This window comes from Schistocerca piceifrons, chromosome 2 (assembly GCF_021461385.2).
Source record: "Schistocerca piceifrons isolate TAMUIC-IGC-003096 chromosome 2, iqSchPice1.1, whole genome shotgun sequence".
Taxonomy (NCBI): domain Eukaryota; kingdom Metazoa; phylum Arthropoda; class Insecta; order Orthoptera; family Acrididae; genus Schistocerca; species Schistocerca piceifrons.
In genome coordinates this window covers 43,973,209-43,987,157 of record NC_060139.1, presented here as the reverse complement: position 1 = coordinate 43,987,157, position 13,949 = coordinate 43,973,209, and the positions used below count along the sequence as shown (strand labels likewise).

Genomic DNA, 13,949 nt, shown 5'->3' with positions numbered 1-13,949 from the left:
TACCCGAAACCTTCGTAACGCCTTCACGCGTCGGACCAGAGTGTCAATTGCTCGCATCGAATAAGAAATTCATTTGATATTGACGGCGAGCTTTTTGCGCTGACTCAGCCACTGACGTGCGATCAGTTTGCACAAAACGCTAGGGCTCGTCCGGGATTTGAACCCGGGACCTCCTGCACCCTAAGCAGGAATCATATCCCTAGACCAACGAGCCCTGTGACACGGCGAATGCCAATTATTGCAGTCCCTAGATGTCGTCCAGGGTGCCCTGGAAGTCTCGTGTACGCTGGCGGGATGGGGGCGGCGCGAATTCCCGCGGTCGGCGGCCTTCCTGGGCTATTGGTACCTTCATGTAGAGCTGCCGCTGGGCTCGCACTGCCTGCTGCTGAGAAAGTGATTGCTTTTGCTGATATGACTTGCAATAACGACTGCGCGAAACGCCGCTATCTCGTTAGGGGTGCTACGGCAGACACCCTCTCGAGCACCCCGAAGACTTATTGAGCCCTCGGCTGTGATGGGTTCCAGGCTGACAAAAGAACTGTCGTGTGTGCATTCGCGGACTAGAGAAAGGCTGAGGCAAGTTCGAGTGAACAAGGATGGACTCCTCGGGTCCGTCGTTTCCGTAGTGTAGCGGTTATCACGTCTGCTTCACACGCGGAAGGTCCCCGGTTCGATCCCGGGCGGGAACAGTATTTTCTTGCCTATGTCGTATTGTCCTCCAATGAGCCACGTCGTGTGTGGATCTGCTGCATGTCCCTTCGTTTTGCAAGTACCACATTTATTGAATTTTTTAGTTACGATGGCAACATCACTACAAGTTGTCTGTGAAGTAAGGCGATCATAAGCAGTTTCCGTGGTGTAGCGGTTATCACGTCTGCCTAACACGCAGAAGGTCCCCGGTTCGATCCCGGGCGGAAACACTTTTTCATCACTTTAAGCAAGACTTACTAACATGCATCTGCTACCATCTGTACCCGAAACCTTCGTAACGCCTTCACGCGTCGGACCAGAGTGTCAATTGCTCGCATCGAATAAGAAATTCATTTGATATTGACGGCGAGCTTTTTGCGCTGACTCAGCCACTGACGTGCGATCAGTTTGCACAAAACGCTAGGGCTCGTCCGGGATTTGAACCCGGGACCTCCTGCACCCTAAGCAGGAATCATATCCCTAGACCAACGAGCCCTGTGACACGGCGAATGCCAATTATTGCAGTCCCTAGATGTCGTCCAGGGTGCCCTGGAAGTCTCGTGTACGCTGGCGGGATGGGGGCGGCGCGAATTCCCGCGGTCGGCGGCCTTCCTGGGCTATTGGTACCTTCATGTAGAGCTGCCGCTGGGCTCGCACTGCCTGCTGCTGAGAAAGTGATTGCTTTTGCTGATATGACTTGCAATAACGACTGCGCGAAACGCCGCTATCTCGTTAGGGGTGCTACGGCAGACACCCTCTCGAGCACCCCGAAGACTTCTTGAGCCCTCGGCTGTGATGGGTTCCAGGCTGACAAAAGAACTGTCGTGTGTGCATTCGCGGACTAGAGAAAGGCTGAGGCAAGTTCGAGTGAACAAGGATGGACTCCTCGGGTCCGTCGTTTCCGTAGTGTAGCGGTTATCACGTTTGCTTCACACGCAGAAGGTCCCCGGTTCGATCCCGGGCGGGAACAGTATTTTCTTGCCTATGTCGTATTGTCCTCCAATGAGCCACGTCGTGTGTGGATCTGCTGCATGTCCCTTCGTTTTGCAAGTACCACATTTATTGAATTTTTTAGTTACGATGGCAACATCACTACAAGTTGTCTGTGAAGTAAGGTGCTCACAAGCAGTTTCCGTGGTGTAGCGGTTATCACGTCTGCCTAACACGCAGAAGGTCCCCGGTTCGATCCCGGGCGGAAACACTTTTTCATCACTTTAAGCAAGACTTACTAACATGCATCTGCTACCATCTGTACCCGAAACCTTCGTAATCGCCTTCACGCGTCGGACCAGAGTGTCAATTGCTCACATCGAATAAGAAATTCATTTGATATTGACGGCGAGCTTTTTGCGCTGACTCAGCCACTGACGTGCGATCAGTTTGCACAAAACGCTAGGGCTCGTCCGGGATTTGAACTCGGGACCTCCTGCACCCTAAGCAGGAATCATACCCCTAGACCAACGAGCCCTGTGACACGGCGAATGCCAATTATTGCAGTCCCTAGATGTCGTCCAGGGTGCCCTGGAAGTCTCGTGTACGCTGGCGGGATGGGGGCGGCGCGAATTCCCGCGGTCGGCGGCCTTCCTGGGCTATTGGTACCTTCATGTAGAGCTGCCGCTGGGCTCGCACTGCCTGCTGCTGAGAAAGTGATTGCTTTTGCTGATATGACTTGCAATAACGACTGCGCGAAACGCCGCTATCTCGTTAGGGGTGCTACGGCAGACACCCTCTCGAGCACCCCGAAGACTTCTTGAGCCCTCGGCTGTGATGGGTTCCAGGCTGACAAAAGAACTGTCGTGTGTGCATTCGCGGACTAGAGAAAGGCTGAGCCAAGTTCGAGTGAACAAGGATGGACTCCTCGTGTCCGTCGTTTCCGTAGTGTAGCGGTTATCACGTTTGCTTCACACGCAGAAGGTCCCCGGTTCGATCCCGGGCGGCAACAGTATTTTCTTGCCTATGTCGTATTGTCCTCCAATGAGCCACGTCGTGTGTGGATCTGCTGCATGTCCCTTCGTTTTGCAAGTACCACATTTATTGAATTTTTTAGTTACGATGGCAACATCACTACAAGTTGTCTGTGAAGTAAGGTGCTCAGAAGCAGTTTCCGTGGTGTAGCGGTTATCACGTCTGCCTAACACGCAGAAGGTCCCCGGTTCGATCCCGGGCGGAAACACTTTTTCATCACTTTAAGCAAGACTTACTAACATGCATCTGCTACCATCTGTACCCGAAACCTTCGTAATCGCCTTCACGCGTCGGACCAGAGTGTCAATTGCTCACATCGAATAAGAAATTCATTTGATATTGACGGCGAGCTTTTTGCGCTGACTCAGCCACTGACGTGCGATCAGTTTGCACAAAACGCTAGGGCTCGTCCGGGATTTGAACCCGGGACCTCCTGCACCCTAAGCAGGAATCATACCCCCTTTTTTTTTTTTTTTTTTTTTTTAGGGCCTGCCATCTCCCCTTCTAGCCCTTCCATTCGCTCTCCTTCATGCGCCTTCTTCGGCGAGCTTCATTGCTAAAATCAAATGAAATACTCCTTTGCAAGTAAGGGAATCCATATCAAACGTGGTGAGAAAAGTAAATGTCTCCATCCAAATGAACTTATTTTGTAACGTTGGATGGTTGTTCAAAATAACTGAAAATGATCTGGTGAAAATTGTGGATAAAGAAAGAAAATTTAATTGGTTAACTGAGAAACGTAGGCTTCTTAAGGACACACACAATACAAGACACTGATCTCTTTTTTTTTTTTTTTTTTTTTTTTTTTTTTTTTTTTTTTTTTTTTAAGCATAGGCATAGAATGCAAGGCCTTTTCAGGGTTCTGCGAAGGCCTTCACGGCTACCGTAGCGGCCCTGGGGCCCACGAAGTCCCCACCGTACGTCGCCCTTAGCAGCAATCCCCTACTTTGGCATCGCAAAATCCAATATTTTATCCGCTATTCGTCATTGCGTACGTCATCCGATGCCTTGTTTGTCAAATAATATTTTTAGCATGTTACCATACAAGGTCTTGTGGTGTCGTTGTCCACATATTTTATAATATTCCAGTAATACATGTTGCTCATAGTCCAGTACGTCGGGCAGGCCGAGGTTATTAATGACATAATTGACATAGTTCCCCAGTAGCCATAGGGTAACATTATTCTTTTGAATAGGGAAAGCAACGCTTTCGGGGTTGACGAGAATGTCGACAGTAAGGTCTCTGCCGTCGTTCCTATTGATAAACGCCACCTGTTGGCGGACTCTGTCCCAAATGACCTGGTAGCCGTTGCATATGAGACGATGCCGGAGGGTGTCTATCACATTACAACGTGGACACTGATTTGTGTCACTCAATCCTATAGACTGTAATCTTTCATTTGTGGCAACGGTATTATTGACAACCTTGTACCAGGCACCGCGCACATTGGTGGACAGTACTTTATTGTTTATATTCTTCCATATATTTTGCCAATTTCGGGTGGGATATTTTGATTCCATTCTGTTACGGTTGTCCTTTGTAGTAAGGCAATCCATGATGAAACTACAGTTTCTTTTGGTCCTATCCGCGACAATGCAGTGCAGATAACTGAGTTCTAAATAGTAGAATCTGATGTGCTGCAATTTGTAAGAGATTTTACTTATGTTAATAGGTGGTTCCATACTCTCCGGTGTAAGGATTCGGAAAAGTTTCGATGATAAATTATTGTGGCGGTCTTCTGAAAGCTGAAGTGTACGCTTGACATAAAGAGCCGTAGTTTTGCGGCGGATATCGGTCAGTCCGAGGCCTCCTTCTCGCGGTTTTAAAGTTATAGTACTGGCGGCCACTTTAAATATCTCACCTCTCCAAACATACTTGCAGATGAAGCTCATGATGGTTTTGGATATCGCTTTAGGTATCGGCAGTATTTGACCTACATATACTGCTTTCGAAAGGACAGCGCAGTTGATTAATTGCACCCTTTGGATAATGTTCAAGTCTCTAAGTCGGTTCATTATTAAAGTACCTCGAATACTATGTAAGACCTTCTTCCAGTTGAATGTCGTTGTTTGCAGGGGGCATCGGTAGAACCTCACACCTAACGCAGTGTGATGGTCTACAGACCTGGCCCATTCGAGGGCAGTGTTCCTGAAGCCATGGAGATTTAGAAAGGAGCTTTTCATATCGTTGATTTGCGCTCCCGTTGCGAAGCAGTAAAGGCGAACAATCTCTCTCAGTCTTACAACGTCGTCATTACTTCTGACGATGACACCGACGTCGTCGGCGTAAGCGTTGGTAGCGTTACTGACCCCTGAAATTGATATGCCTTCTAATTCCTTGTTTAATCGTTTCAGCAAAGGTTCTAGTGCGACCACAAATAGCATCATTGATAAAGGACTTCCCTGCGGGACACCATTTGCTATTTCGACATCTCGAGTATAGTGTCCATTGATTAAAATTTTGGTTTTCATCCCTTGCAATAGATTTTTTAAGACAATTAAAAATTTGTCGTTAAAACCTATATGCATCAGAGTGGTAAATAAATATTCATGGTTTACCCTATCAAAGGCTTTAGAAAAGTCGATAAAAACGAGGCCAGCCTTCGTCAATGTCGTTGAGAAGATACTGATTATGTCCCTGTATTCGCAGACTGTTTTAAAAATATTCCGACCCGGGAGACACGTTTGATGGGGACCAATTACAGTATCAAACACCGGTCGGAGTCTGTTTTTTACAACCCTGGCAATAATTTTATAATCAGAGTTCATTAAGGATATCGGTCTCATTTTGTTGAGCTGTTTGACATCCGAATTGATTCCCTTAGGAAGTAAAACAGTGACACACTCTTTCATTTCGTCAGGTATGTGCCCTCCACTCAAGATTTCGTTGACGACTTGTGTGAATTTATTCCTTATAATATGCAAATATTGGGAATAAAATTCGACGGGTAAACCGTCGGGCCCAGGTGATTTTTTAACAGGTGAGCTTTTAATTACTTCGAAAATGTCTTCAGACAGGATTTCAACAGTGAGGCTCCTGTTGTGTTCTGCAGTTACTAGTTGTTCCATATCACACTTTCGGAGCAGTTCCTGTCCATGATCTGGGATATACTGGTGAGCACTGTACAATTGATTATAATACCTATGAGCCTCGTTTAAAATATCTTTTTGTTGAGTTAAAAGACTTTGATCTTCAGAGAGCAATGACTGAATAAAATTTCTTCGACGATTTTTTTCGTGCTGGAGTAGATGATAGAGTGAAGCGTGTTCTTCTTCCACTGTGGTTTGAACTCGTGATTTTATTGTCAGTCCTTCCAGCTGTTTGCGTTTAAGACTAAGAAGTTCGGCCTTGACCTGTTTGATACCCGTTCTGACAGCCGCGGACATGGGCATATCATAAAGGTCACGCAGACAAGTATAATAGAATTCGACAGTGCGCCGAGACCAAAGTGCCCTTTCCCTACTGTAAGAAATTAGAGTAGATCTAAGTTTCTTTTTGGCGCATAAAGTCCACCAATCTATCGTTGACCGGTATTTGTGGCTTTGTCGGAGTGAAAGTTGCCAAGATGCTTCTAACTGCTCAGTTAGGGCGTTATCTCGAAGCATGGCGATATTTAATTTCCAAAATGGACGGCCCCAGTATGTCTTCTGTTTAGGAAGTCCAATGCTGCACCTTAGTGCTAGATGGTCGGAAAAGAAAGTTGGTATTCGTTCGACGCCACTGATTTTGCTGGCTAAATGTGAACTTACGTATATGCGGTCGATCCGACTTTGCGCTTTAGTGCTAAAATATGTGTACTGGACAGACACGGGGTATTTGACCTCCCAAGCGTCCTGCCATTTCATTGTTTTCACAAGACCATCTAGTTCTGGGGAGAAATTGAAATTTGGCGTTTGGTCTTTCCTGTGTAGGACACAATTCCAGTCACCTCCGACTATTACATCAACGGGGTTTTCCTTTAGTAAAAACACGAGATCATTTTTAAAAAAATTGGCTCGTTCTGTTCGACCACTGCTTCCCGAAGGTACATAAACATTTATAATCGTAACACCGAAAATCTTAAAACTGATTCCCCGCCCCGATTCCAACATGGTTACATCTGTTATTGTAATACCTTCCTTGATCAGGACAGCGGTGCCGCAAGCGCCTTCTGAGGCGACATTGAGAATTGCAGTAAATCCCGGGACATACAAATTTGAAAAACACACTTCTTGAAAAAGCGCAATATCGGTATCGGACTGATATATGAAGTCCCGGAGGGCAGCAATGTTAGTTGCACTCTGGATCTTGTTAATATTAACAGTCATAACGTGATACGTTTGATCCATAAGCAAGAGCTGTTATTGTTTACTGGACTTTCCGGCGATTAGGCATATGTAGGCCGAATTCACATGTCATTCGTGCGCTCAAAGTGTAGTCGTGAGCTTGAGAGGTTGCGGTTAACATGCCATACCATTGTTCGCAGATACATGTGGCAGTGTTGTCTCCGTATCGTCTGCCCATTCAAAACGACTATTCTGGGGAGATTGTCTACGTTGGGAAGTAGGTACGTCCTGATGGTCTGAAAATTCGAGGCCTGGTGCTCCTTCGTCCCGGACACCGTGCTCAGGTGATGTCCGTAGATGCGATGGTATGCTACCGACCTCAGGTTCCCTCCGGCCATGGTCTTCGATCGTTGTCTGTTCCTGAATGCTCCTCAACCTATCCCGCAGAGCCGGGGCTAAGCTTTCAGCAGCCTGGTGTGCTAACCGCTTTTTGCGACGTTTCCTAGCTTTCCGAGGCGATCTGGACCGCTCTGGAGACGAATCAGGGGACTTTTCGGACGAATGCGGAGACGAAGTCGGCGATGCAAGCCGGTCTTGTGTCCTAGTCGAAGAGCCAACGCTGCTCTTTTCACCAGGCGTGGAAGAAAGGACTACCGCAGTGAGACTCGCCTCTGTCGCAGGGGGCCTGTCAGCCGCGCTGTGGGAAGCAGAACCGTAGTCATTGACTCCTTGTGTCAGTTGGATGATCGAGTGATCTATGCTCATGTTTTGCCCAACAATATTCTGAACTGGATCGTCCGTTGCCGCTACTTTCGTGGTGGTCTCGTCCTGTCGCGCGCAATCAGGCGGTTGCAGGGAGGTATCCACAGTAACCGCAGAAGGTTCTGCTCGCGAGCTACGAGAAGGCTCGGCACAGTCGTAAGGTACCTGACTTTCACTGGTGGGACACTGGGGCGCTGTATGGTTAGTCATAGCTACGGATCTACCACTGTCTATATGGTTGTTAACACTCTCGGGATGCTCGCATTGGTCCCCCAGTTCGAAAGATGTCTGCCGAGCTGATCGCAAAGGTGACGTGGCAGCAGCGTACGTCATCTGCAGGTGAACTACAGGCCCTGCACCTTCGGATTCTACCCTTGGTAATTGAGGAACCCTCCGTCTACTGCACTCAGCACGCACGTGCTCTGTCGAGTTACAAATGGCACAGGTACGAGGCTGTCCATCGTAAATGATCAACGCACGGTATCCTCCAATAATTACAAAGGAAGGAATGTGCTTGAGAAGTTCCATCTTAACCTGGCGAACGCCATTCAAAACGGGAAACATGTGTGGTTCTGACCACATTTCCGCAACATTGGAAATTACTCTGCCATACGCCCCGAGAACACGATTGATTTCGACTACAGGCATTTCAAAAGGAAGCTCAAATACTCTTACTGTTCGTATTCCCATCCCAGCATAGGATACTACGACATCGCTAACTGAGCCGTCTAAGTGATTGAACTTAATAATACCTCCACATTGTTCAACAAGTGCGACACATTTAGCAGGATCTGCCAATTTCACATATGCCGAGTTAGTCACAAACGATAAATGAACTCCAACTAAATCATCTTTCGTAATTCCAACTTTTTCTGTGAGCCACAGTTTGATTTCAAAAGCTTTCGGTCGTACGAAATTTCTATCGAAAGCGAATTTAATCGTGTCTTTTCTCATCTTCATCAAACCAATACACAATTAAGTGAAGTAATGCGCTTGCGAGCCGGCCTACCTGGCTCGCAGGAAAACAGCCTTGTTGACACGAAACGTCCGCAGCGGCCGCCACACGTCCGTCTCGCGCCGAAGACGAGGCGCGAATGCGTAGACCAACGAGCCCTGTGACACGGCGAATGCCAATTATTGCAGTCCCTAGATGTCGTCCAGGGTGCCCTGGAAGTCTCGTGTACGCTGGCGGGATGGGGGCGGCGCGAATTCCCGCGGTCGGCGGCCTTCCTGGGCTATTGGTACCTTCATGTAGAGCTGCCGCTGGGCTCGCACTGCCTGCTGCTGAGAAAGTGATTGCTTTTGCTGATATGACTTGCAATAACGACTGCGCGAAACGCCGCTATCTCGTTAGGGGTGCTACGGCAGACACCCTCTCGAGCACCCCGAAGACTTCTTGAGCCCTCGGCTGTGATGGGTTCCAGGCTGACAAAAGAACTGTCGTGTGTGCATTCGCGGACTAGAGAAAGGCTGAGGCAAGTTCGAGTGAACAAGGATGGACTCCTCGGGTCCGTCGTTTCCGTAGTGTAGCGGTTATCACGTCTGCTTCACACGCAGAAGGTCCCCGGTTCGATCCCGGGCGGGAACAGTATTTTCTTGCCTATGTCGTATTGTCCTCCAATGAGCCACGTCGTGTGTGGATCTGCTGCATGTCCCTTCGTTTTGCAAGTACCACATTTATTGAATTTTTTAGTTACGATGGCAACATCACTACAAGTTGTCTGTGAAGTAAGGTGCTCAGAAGCAGTTTCCGTGGTGTAGCGGTTATCACGTCTGCCTAACACGCAGAAGGTCCCCGGTTCGATCCCGGGCGGAAACACTTTTTCATCACTTTAAGCAAGACTTACTAACATGCATCTGCTACCATCTGTACCCGAAACCTTCGTAATCGCCTTCACGCGTCGGACCAGAGTGTCAATTGCTCACATCGAATAAGAAATTCATTTGATATTGACGGCGAGCTTTTTGCGCTGACTCAGCCACTGACGTGCGATCAGTTTGCACAAAACGCTAGGGCTCGTCCGGGATTTGAACCCGGGACCTCCTGCACCCTAAGCAGGAATCATACCCCCTTTTTTTTTTTTTTTTTTTTTTTAGGGCCTGCCATCTCCCCTTCTAGCCCTTCCATTCGCTCTCCTTCATGCGCCTTCTTCGGCGAGCTTCATTGCTAAAATCAAATGAAATACTCCTTTGCAAGTAAGGGAATCCATATCAAACGTGGTGAGAAAAGTAAATGTCTCCATCCAAATGAACTTATTTTGTAACGTTGGATGGTTGTTCAAAATAACTGAAAATGATCTGGTGAAAATTGTGGATAAAGAAAGAAAATTTAATTGGTTAACTGAGAAACGTAGGCTTCTTAAGGACACACACAATACAAGACACTGATCTCTTTTTTTTTTTTTTTTTTTTTTTTTTTTTTTTTTTTTTTTTTAAGCATAGGCATAGAATGCAAGGCCTTTTCAGGGTTCTGCGAAGGCCTTCACGGCTACCGTAGCGGCCCTGGGGCCCACGAAGTCCCCACCGTACGTCGCCCTTAGCAGCAATCCCCTACTTTGGCATCGCAAAATCCAATATTTTATCCGCTATTCGTCATTGCGTACGTCATCCGATGCCTTGTTTGTCAAATAATATTTTTAGCATGTTACCATACAAGGTCTTGTGGTGTCGTTGTCCACATATTTTATAATATTCCAGTAATACATGTTGCTCATAGTCCAGTACGTCGGGCAGGCCGAGGTTATTAATGACATAATTGACATAGTTCCCCAGTAGCCATAGGGTAACATTATTCTTTTGAATAGGGAAAGCAACGCTTTCGGGGTTGACGAGAATGTCGACAGTAAGGTCTCTGCCGTCGTTCCTATTGATAAACGCCACCTGTTGGCGGACTCTGTCCCAAATGACCTGGTAGCCGTTGCATATGAGACGATGCCGGAGGGTGTCTATCACATTACAACGTGGACACTGATTTGTGTCACTCAATCCTATAGACTGTAATCTTTCATTTGTGGCAACGGTATTATTGACAACCTTGTACCAGGCACCGCGCACATTGGTGGACAGTACTTTATTGTTTATATTCTTCCATATATTTTGCCAATTTCGGGTGGGATATTTTGATTCCATTCTGTTACGGTTGTCCTTTGTAGTAAGGCAATCCATGATGAAACTACAGTTTCTTTTGGTCCTATCCGCGACAATGCAGTGCAGATAACTGAGTTCTAAATAGTAGAATCTGATGTGCTGCAATTTGTAAGAGATTTTACTTATGTTAATAGGTGGTTCCATACTCTCCGGTGTAAGGATTCGGAAAAGTTTCGATGATAAATTATTGTGGCGGTCTTCTGAAAGCTGAAGTGTACGCTTGACATAAAGAGCCGTAGTTTTGCGGCGGATATCGGTCAGTCCGAGGCCTCCTTCTCGCGGTTTTAAAGTTATAGTACTGGCGGCCACTTTAAATATCTCACCTCTCCAAACATACTTGCAGATGAAGCTCATGATGGTTTTGGATATCGCTTTAGGTATCGGCAGTATTTGACCTACATATACTGCTTTCGAAAGGACAGCGCAGTTGATTAATTGCACCCTTTGGATAATGTTCAAGTCTCTAAGTCGGTTCATTATTAAAGTACCTCGAATACTATGTAAGACCTTCTTCCAGTTGAATGTCGTTGTTTGCAGGGGCATCGGTAGAACCTCACACCTAACGCAGTGTGATGGTCTACAGACCTGGCCCATTCGAGGGCAGTGTTCCTGAAGCCATGGAGATTTAGAAAGGAGCTTTTCATATCGTTGATTTGCGCTCCCGTTGCGAAGCAGTAAAGGCGAACAATCTCTCTCAGTCTTACAACGTCGTCATTACTTCTGACGATGACACCGACGTCGTCGGCGTAAGCGTTGGTAGCGTTACTGACCCCTGAAATTGATATGCCTTCTAATTCCTTGTTTAATCGTTTCAGCAAAGGTTCTAGTGCGACCACAAATAGCATCATTGATAAAGGACTTCCCTGCGGGACACCATTTGCTATTTCGACATCTCGAGTATAGTGTCCATTGATTAAAATTTTGGTTTTCATCCCTTGCAATAGATTTTTTAAGACAATTAAAAATTTGTCGTTAAAACCTATATGCATCAGAGTGGTAAATAAATATTCATGGTTTACCCTATCAAAGGCTTTAGAAAAGTCGATAAAAACGAGGCCAGCCTTCGTCAATGTCGTTGAGAAGATACTGATTATGTCCCTGTATTCGCAGACTGTTTTAAAAATATTCCGACCCGGGAGACACGTTTGATGGGGACCAATTACAGTATCAAACACCGGTCGTAGTCTGTTTTTTACAACCCTGGCAATAATTTTATAATCAGAGTTCATTAAGGATATCGGTCTCATTTTGTTGAGCTGTTTGACATCCGAATTGATTCCCTTAGGAAGTAAAACAGTGACACACTCTTTCATTTCGTCAGGTATGTGCCCTCCACTCAAGATTTCGTTGACGACTTGTGTGAATTTATTCCTTATAATATGCAAATATTGGGAATAAAATTCGACGGGTAAACCGTCGGGCCCAGGTGATTTTTTAACAGGTGAGCTTTTAATTACTTCGAAAATGTCTTCAGACAGGATTTCAACAGTGAGGCTCCTGTTGTGTTCTGCAGTTACTAGTTGTTCCATATCACACTTTCGGAGCAGTTCCTGTCCATGATCTGGGATATACTGGTGAGCACTGTACAATTGATTATAATACCTATGAGCCTCGTTTAAAATATCTTTTTGTTGAGTTAAAAGACTTTGATCTTCAGAGAGCAATGACTGAATAAAATTTCTTCGACGATTTTTTTCGTGCTGGAGTAGATGATAGAGTGAAGCGTGTTCTTCTTCCACTGTGGTTTGAACTCGTGATTTTATTGTCAGTCCTTCCAGCTGTTTGCGTTTAAGACTAAGAAGTTCGGCCTTGACCTGTTTGATACCCGTTCTGACAGCCGCGGACATGGGCATATCATAAAGGTCACGCAGACAAGTATAATAGAATTCGACAGTGCGCCGAGACCAAAGTGCCCTTTCCCTACTGTAAGAAATTAGAGTAGATCTAAGTTTCTTTTTGGCGCATAAAGTCCACCAATCTATCGTTGACCGGTATTTGTGGCTTTGTCGGAGTGAAAGTTGCCAAGATGCTTCTAACTGCTCAGTTAGGGCGTTATCTCGAAGCATGGCGATATTTAATTTCCAAAATGGACGGCCCCAGTATGTCTTCTGTTTAGGAAGTCCAATGCTGCACCTTAGTGCTAGATGGTCGGAAAAGAAAGTTGGTATTCGTTCGACGCCACTGATTTTGCTGGCTAAATGTGAACTTACGTATATGCGGTCGATCCGACTTTGCGCTTTAGTGCTAAAATATGTGTACTGGACAGACACGGGGTATTTGACCTCCCAAGCGTCCTGCCATTTCATTGTTTTCACAAGACCATCTAGTTCTGTGTAGGACACAATTCCAGTCACCTCCGACTATTACATCAACGGGGTTTTCCTTTAGTAAAAACACGAGATCATTTTTAAAAAAATTGGCTCGTTCTGTTCGACCACTGCTTCCCGAAGGTACATAAACATTTATAATCGTAACACCGAAAATCTTAAAACTGATTCCCAGCCCCGATTCCAACATGGTTACATCTGTTATTGTAATACCTTCCTTGATCAGGACAGCGGTGCCGCAAGCGCCTTCTGAGGCGACATTGAGAATTGCAGTAAATCCCGGGACATACAAATTTGAAAAACACACTTCTTGAAAAAGCGCAATATCGGTATCGGACTGATATATGAAGTCCCGGAGGGCAGCAATGTTAGTTGCACTCTGGATCTTGTTAATATTAACAGTCATAACGTGATACGTTTGATCCATAAGCAAGAGCTGTTATTGTTTACTGGACTTTCCGGCGATTAGGCATATGTAGGCCGAATTCACATGTCATTCGTGCGCTCAAAGTGTAGTCGTGAGCTTGAGAGGTTGCGGTTAACATGCCATACCATTGTTCGCAGATACATGTGGCAGTGTTGTCTCCGTATCGTCTGCCCATTCAAAACGACTATTCTGGGGAGATTGTCTACGTTGGGAAGTAGGTACGTCCTGATGGTCTGAAAATTCGAGGCCTGGTGCTCCTTCGTCCCGGACACCGTGCTCAGGTGATGTCCGTAGATGCGATGGTATGCTACCGACCTCAGGTTCCCTCCGGCCATGGTCTTCGATCGTTGTCTGTTCCTGAATGC

The 13,949-nt window shown here is 46.3% G+C and overlaps 11 non-coding genes across 11 annotated transcripts; 8 read left to right on the top strand and 3 right to left on the bottom strand.

Moving 5' to 3' along the window:
• Positions 1 to 142: 142 nt before the first annotated feature.
• On the bottom strand, positions 143 to 214 carry Trnap-agg. Its single transcript has one exon. It is a non-coding gene; the product is annotated as a tRNA-Pro (tRNA).
• A 402-nt stretch (positions 215 to 616) lies between these two features.
• Trnav-cac lies at positions 617 to 689 on the top strand. The gene has a single exon. It is a non-coding gene; the product is annotated as a tRNA-Val (tRNA).
• A 158-nt stretch (positions 690 to 847) lies between these two features.
• Trnav-aac lies at positions 848 to 920 on the top strand. The gene has a single exon. It is a non-coding gene; the product is annotated as a tRNA-Val (tRNA).
• Positions 921 to 1,113: 193 nt separating this feature from the next.
• On the bottom strand, positions 1,114 to 1,185 carry Trnap-agg. Its single transcript has one exon. It is a non-coding gene; the product is annotated as a tRNA-Pro (tRNA).
• A 402-nt stretch (positions 1,186 to 1,587) lies between these two features.
• Trnav-cac lies at positions 1,588 to 1,660 on the top strand. The gene has a single exon. It is a non-coding gene; the product is annotated as a tRNA-Val (tRNA).
• Positions 1,661 to 1,818: 158 nt separating this feature from the next.
• Trnav-aac lies at positions 1,819 to 1,891 on the top strand. The gene has a single exon. It is a non-coding gene; the product is annotated as a tRNA-Val (tRNA).
• A 194-nt stretch (positions 1,892 to 2,085) lies between these two features.
• Trnap-agg lies at positions 2,086 to 2,157 on the bottom strand. The gene has a single exon. It is a non-coding gene; the product is annotated as a tRNA-Pro (tRNA).
• A 402-nt stretch (positions 2,158 to 2,559) lies between these two features.
• Positions 2,560 to 2,632, top strand: Trnav-cac. The gene has a single exon. It is a non-coding gene; the product is annotated as a tRNA-Val (tRNA).
• Positions 2,633 to 2,790: 158 nt separating this feature from the next.
• On the top strand, positions 2,791 to 2,863 carry Trnav-aac. The gene has a single exon. It is a non-coding gene; the product is annotated as a tRNA-Val (tRNA).
• Positions 2,864 to 9,198: 6,335 nt separating this feature from the next.
• Positions 9,199 to 9,271, top strand: Trnav-cac. The gene has a single exon. It is a non-coding gene; the product is annotated as a tRNA-Val (tRNA).
• Positions 9,272 to 9,429: 158 nt separating this feature from the next.
• Positions 9,430 to 9,502, top strand: Trnav-aac. Its single transcript has one exon. It is a non-coding gene; the product is annotated as a tRNA-Val (tRNA).
• The last annotated feature ends 4,447 nt before the right edge of the window (positions 9,503 to 13,949 follow it).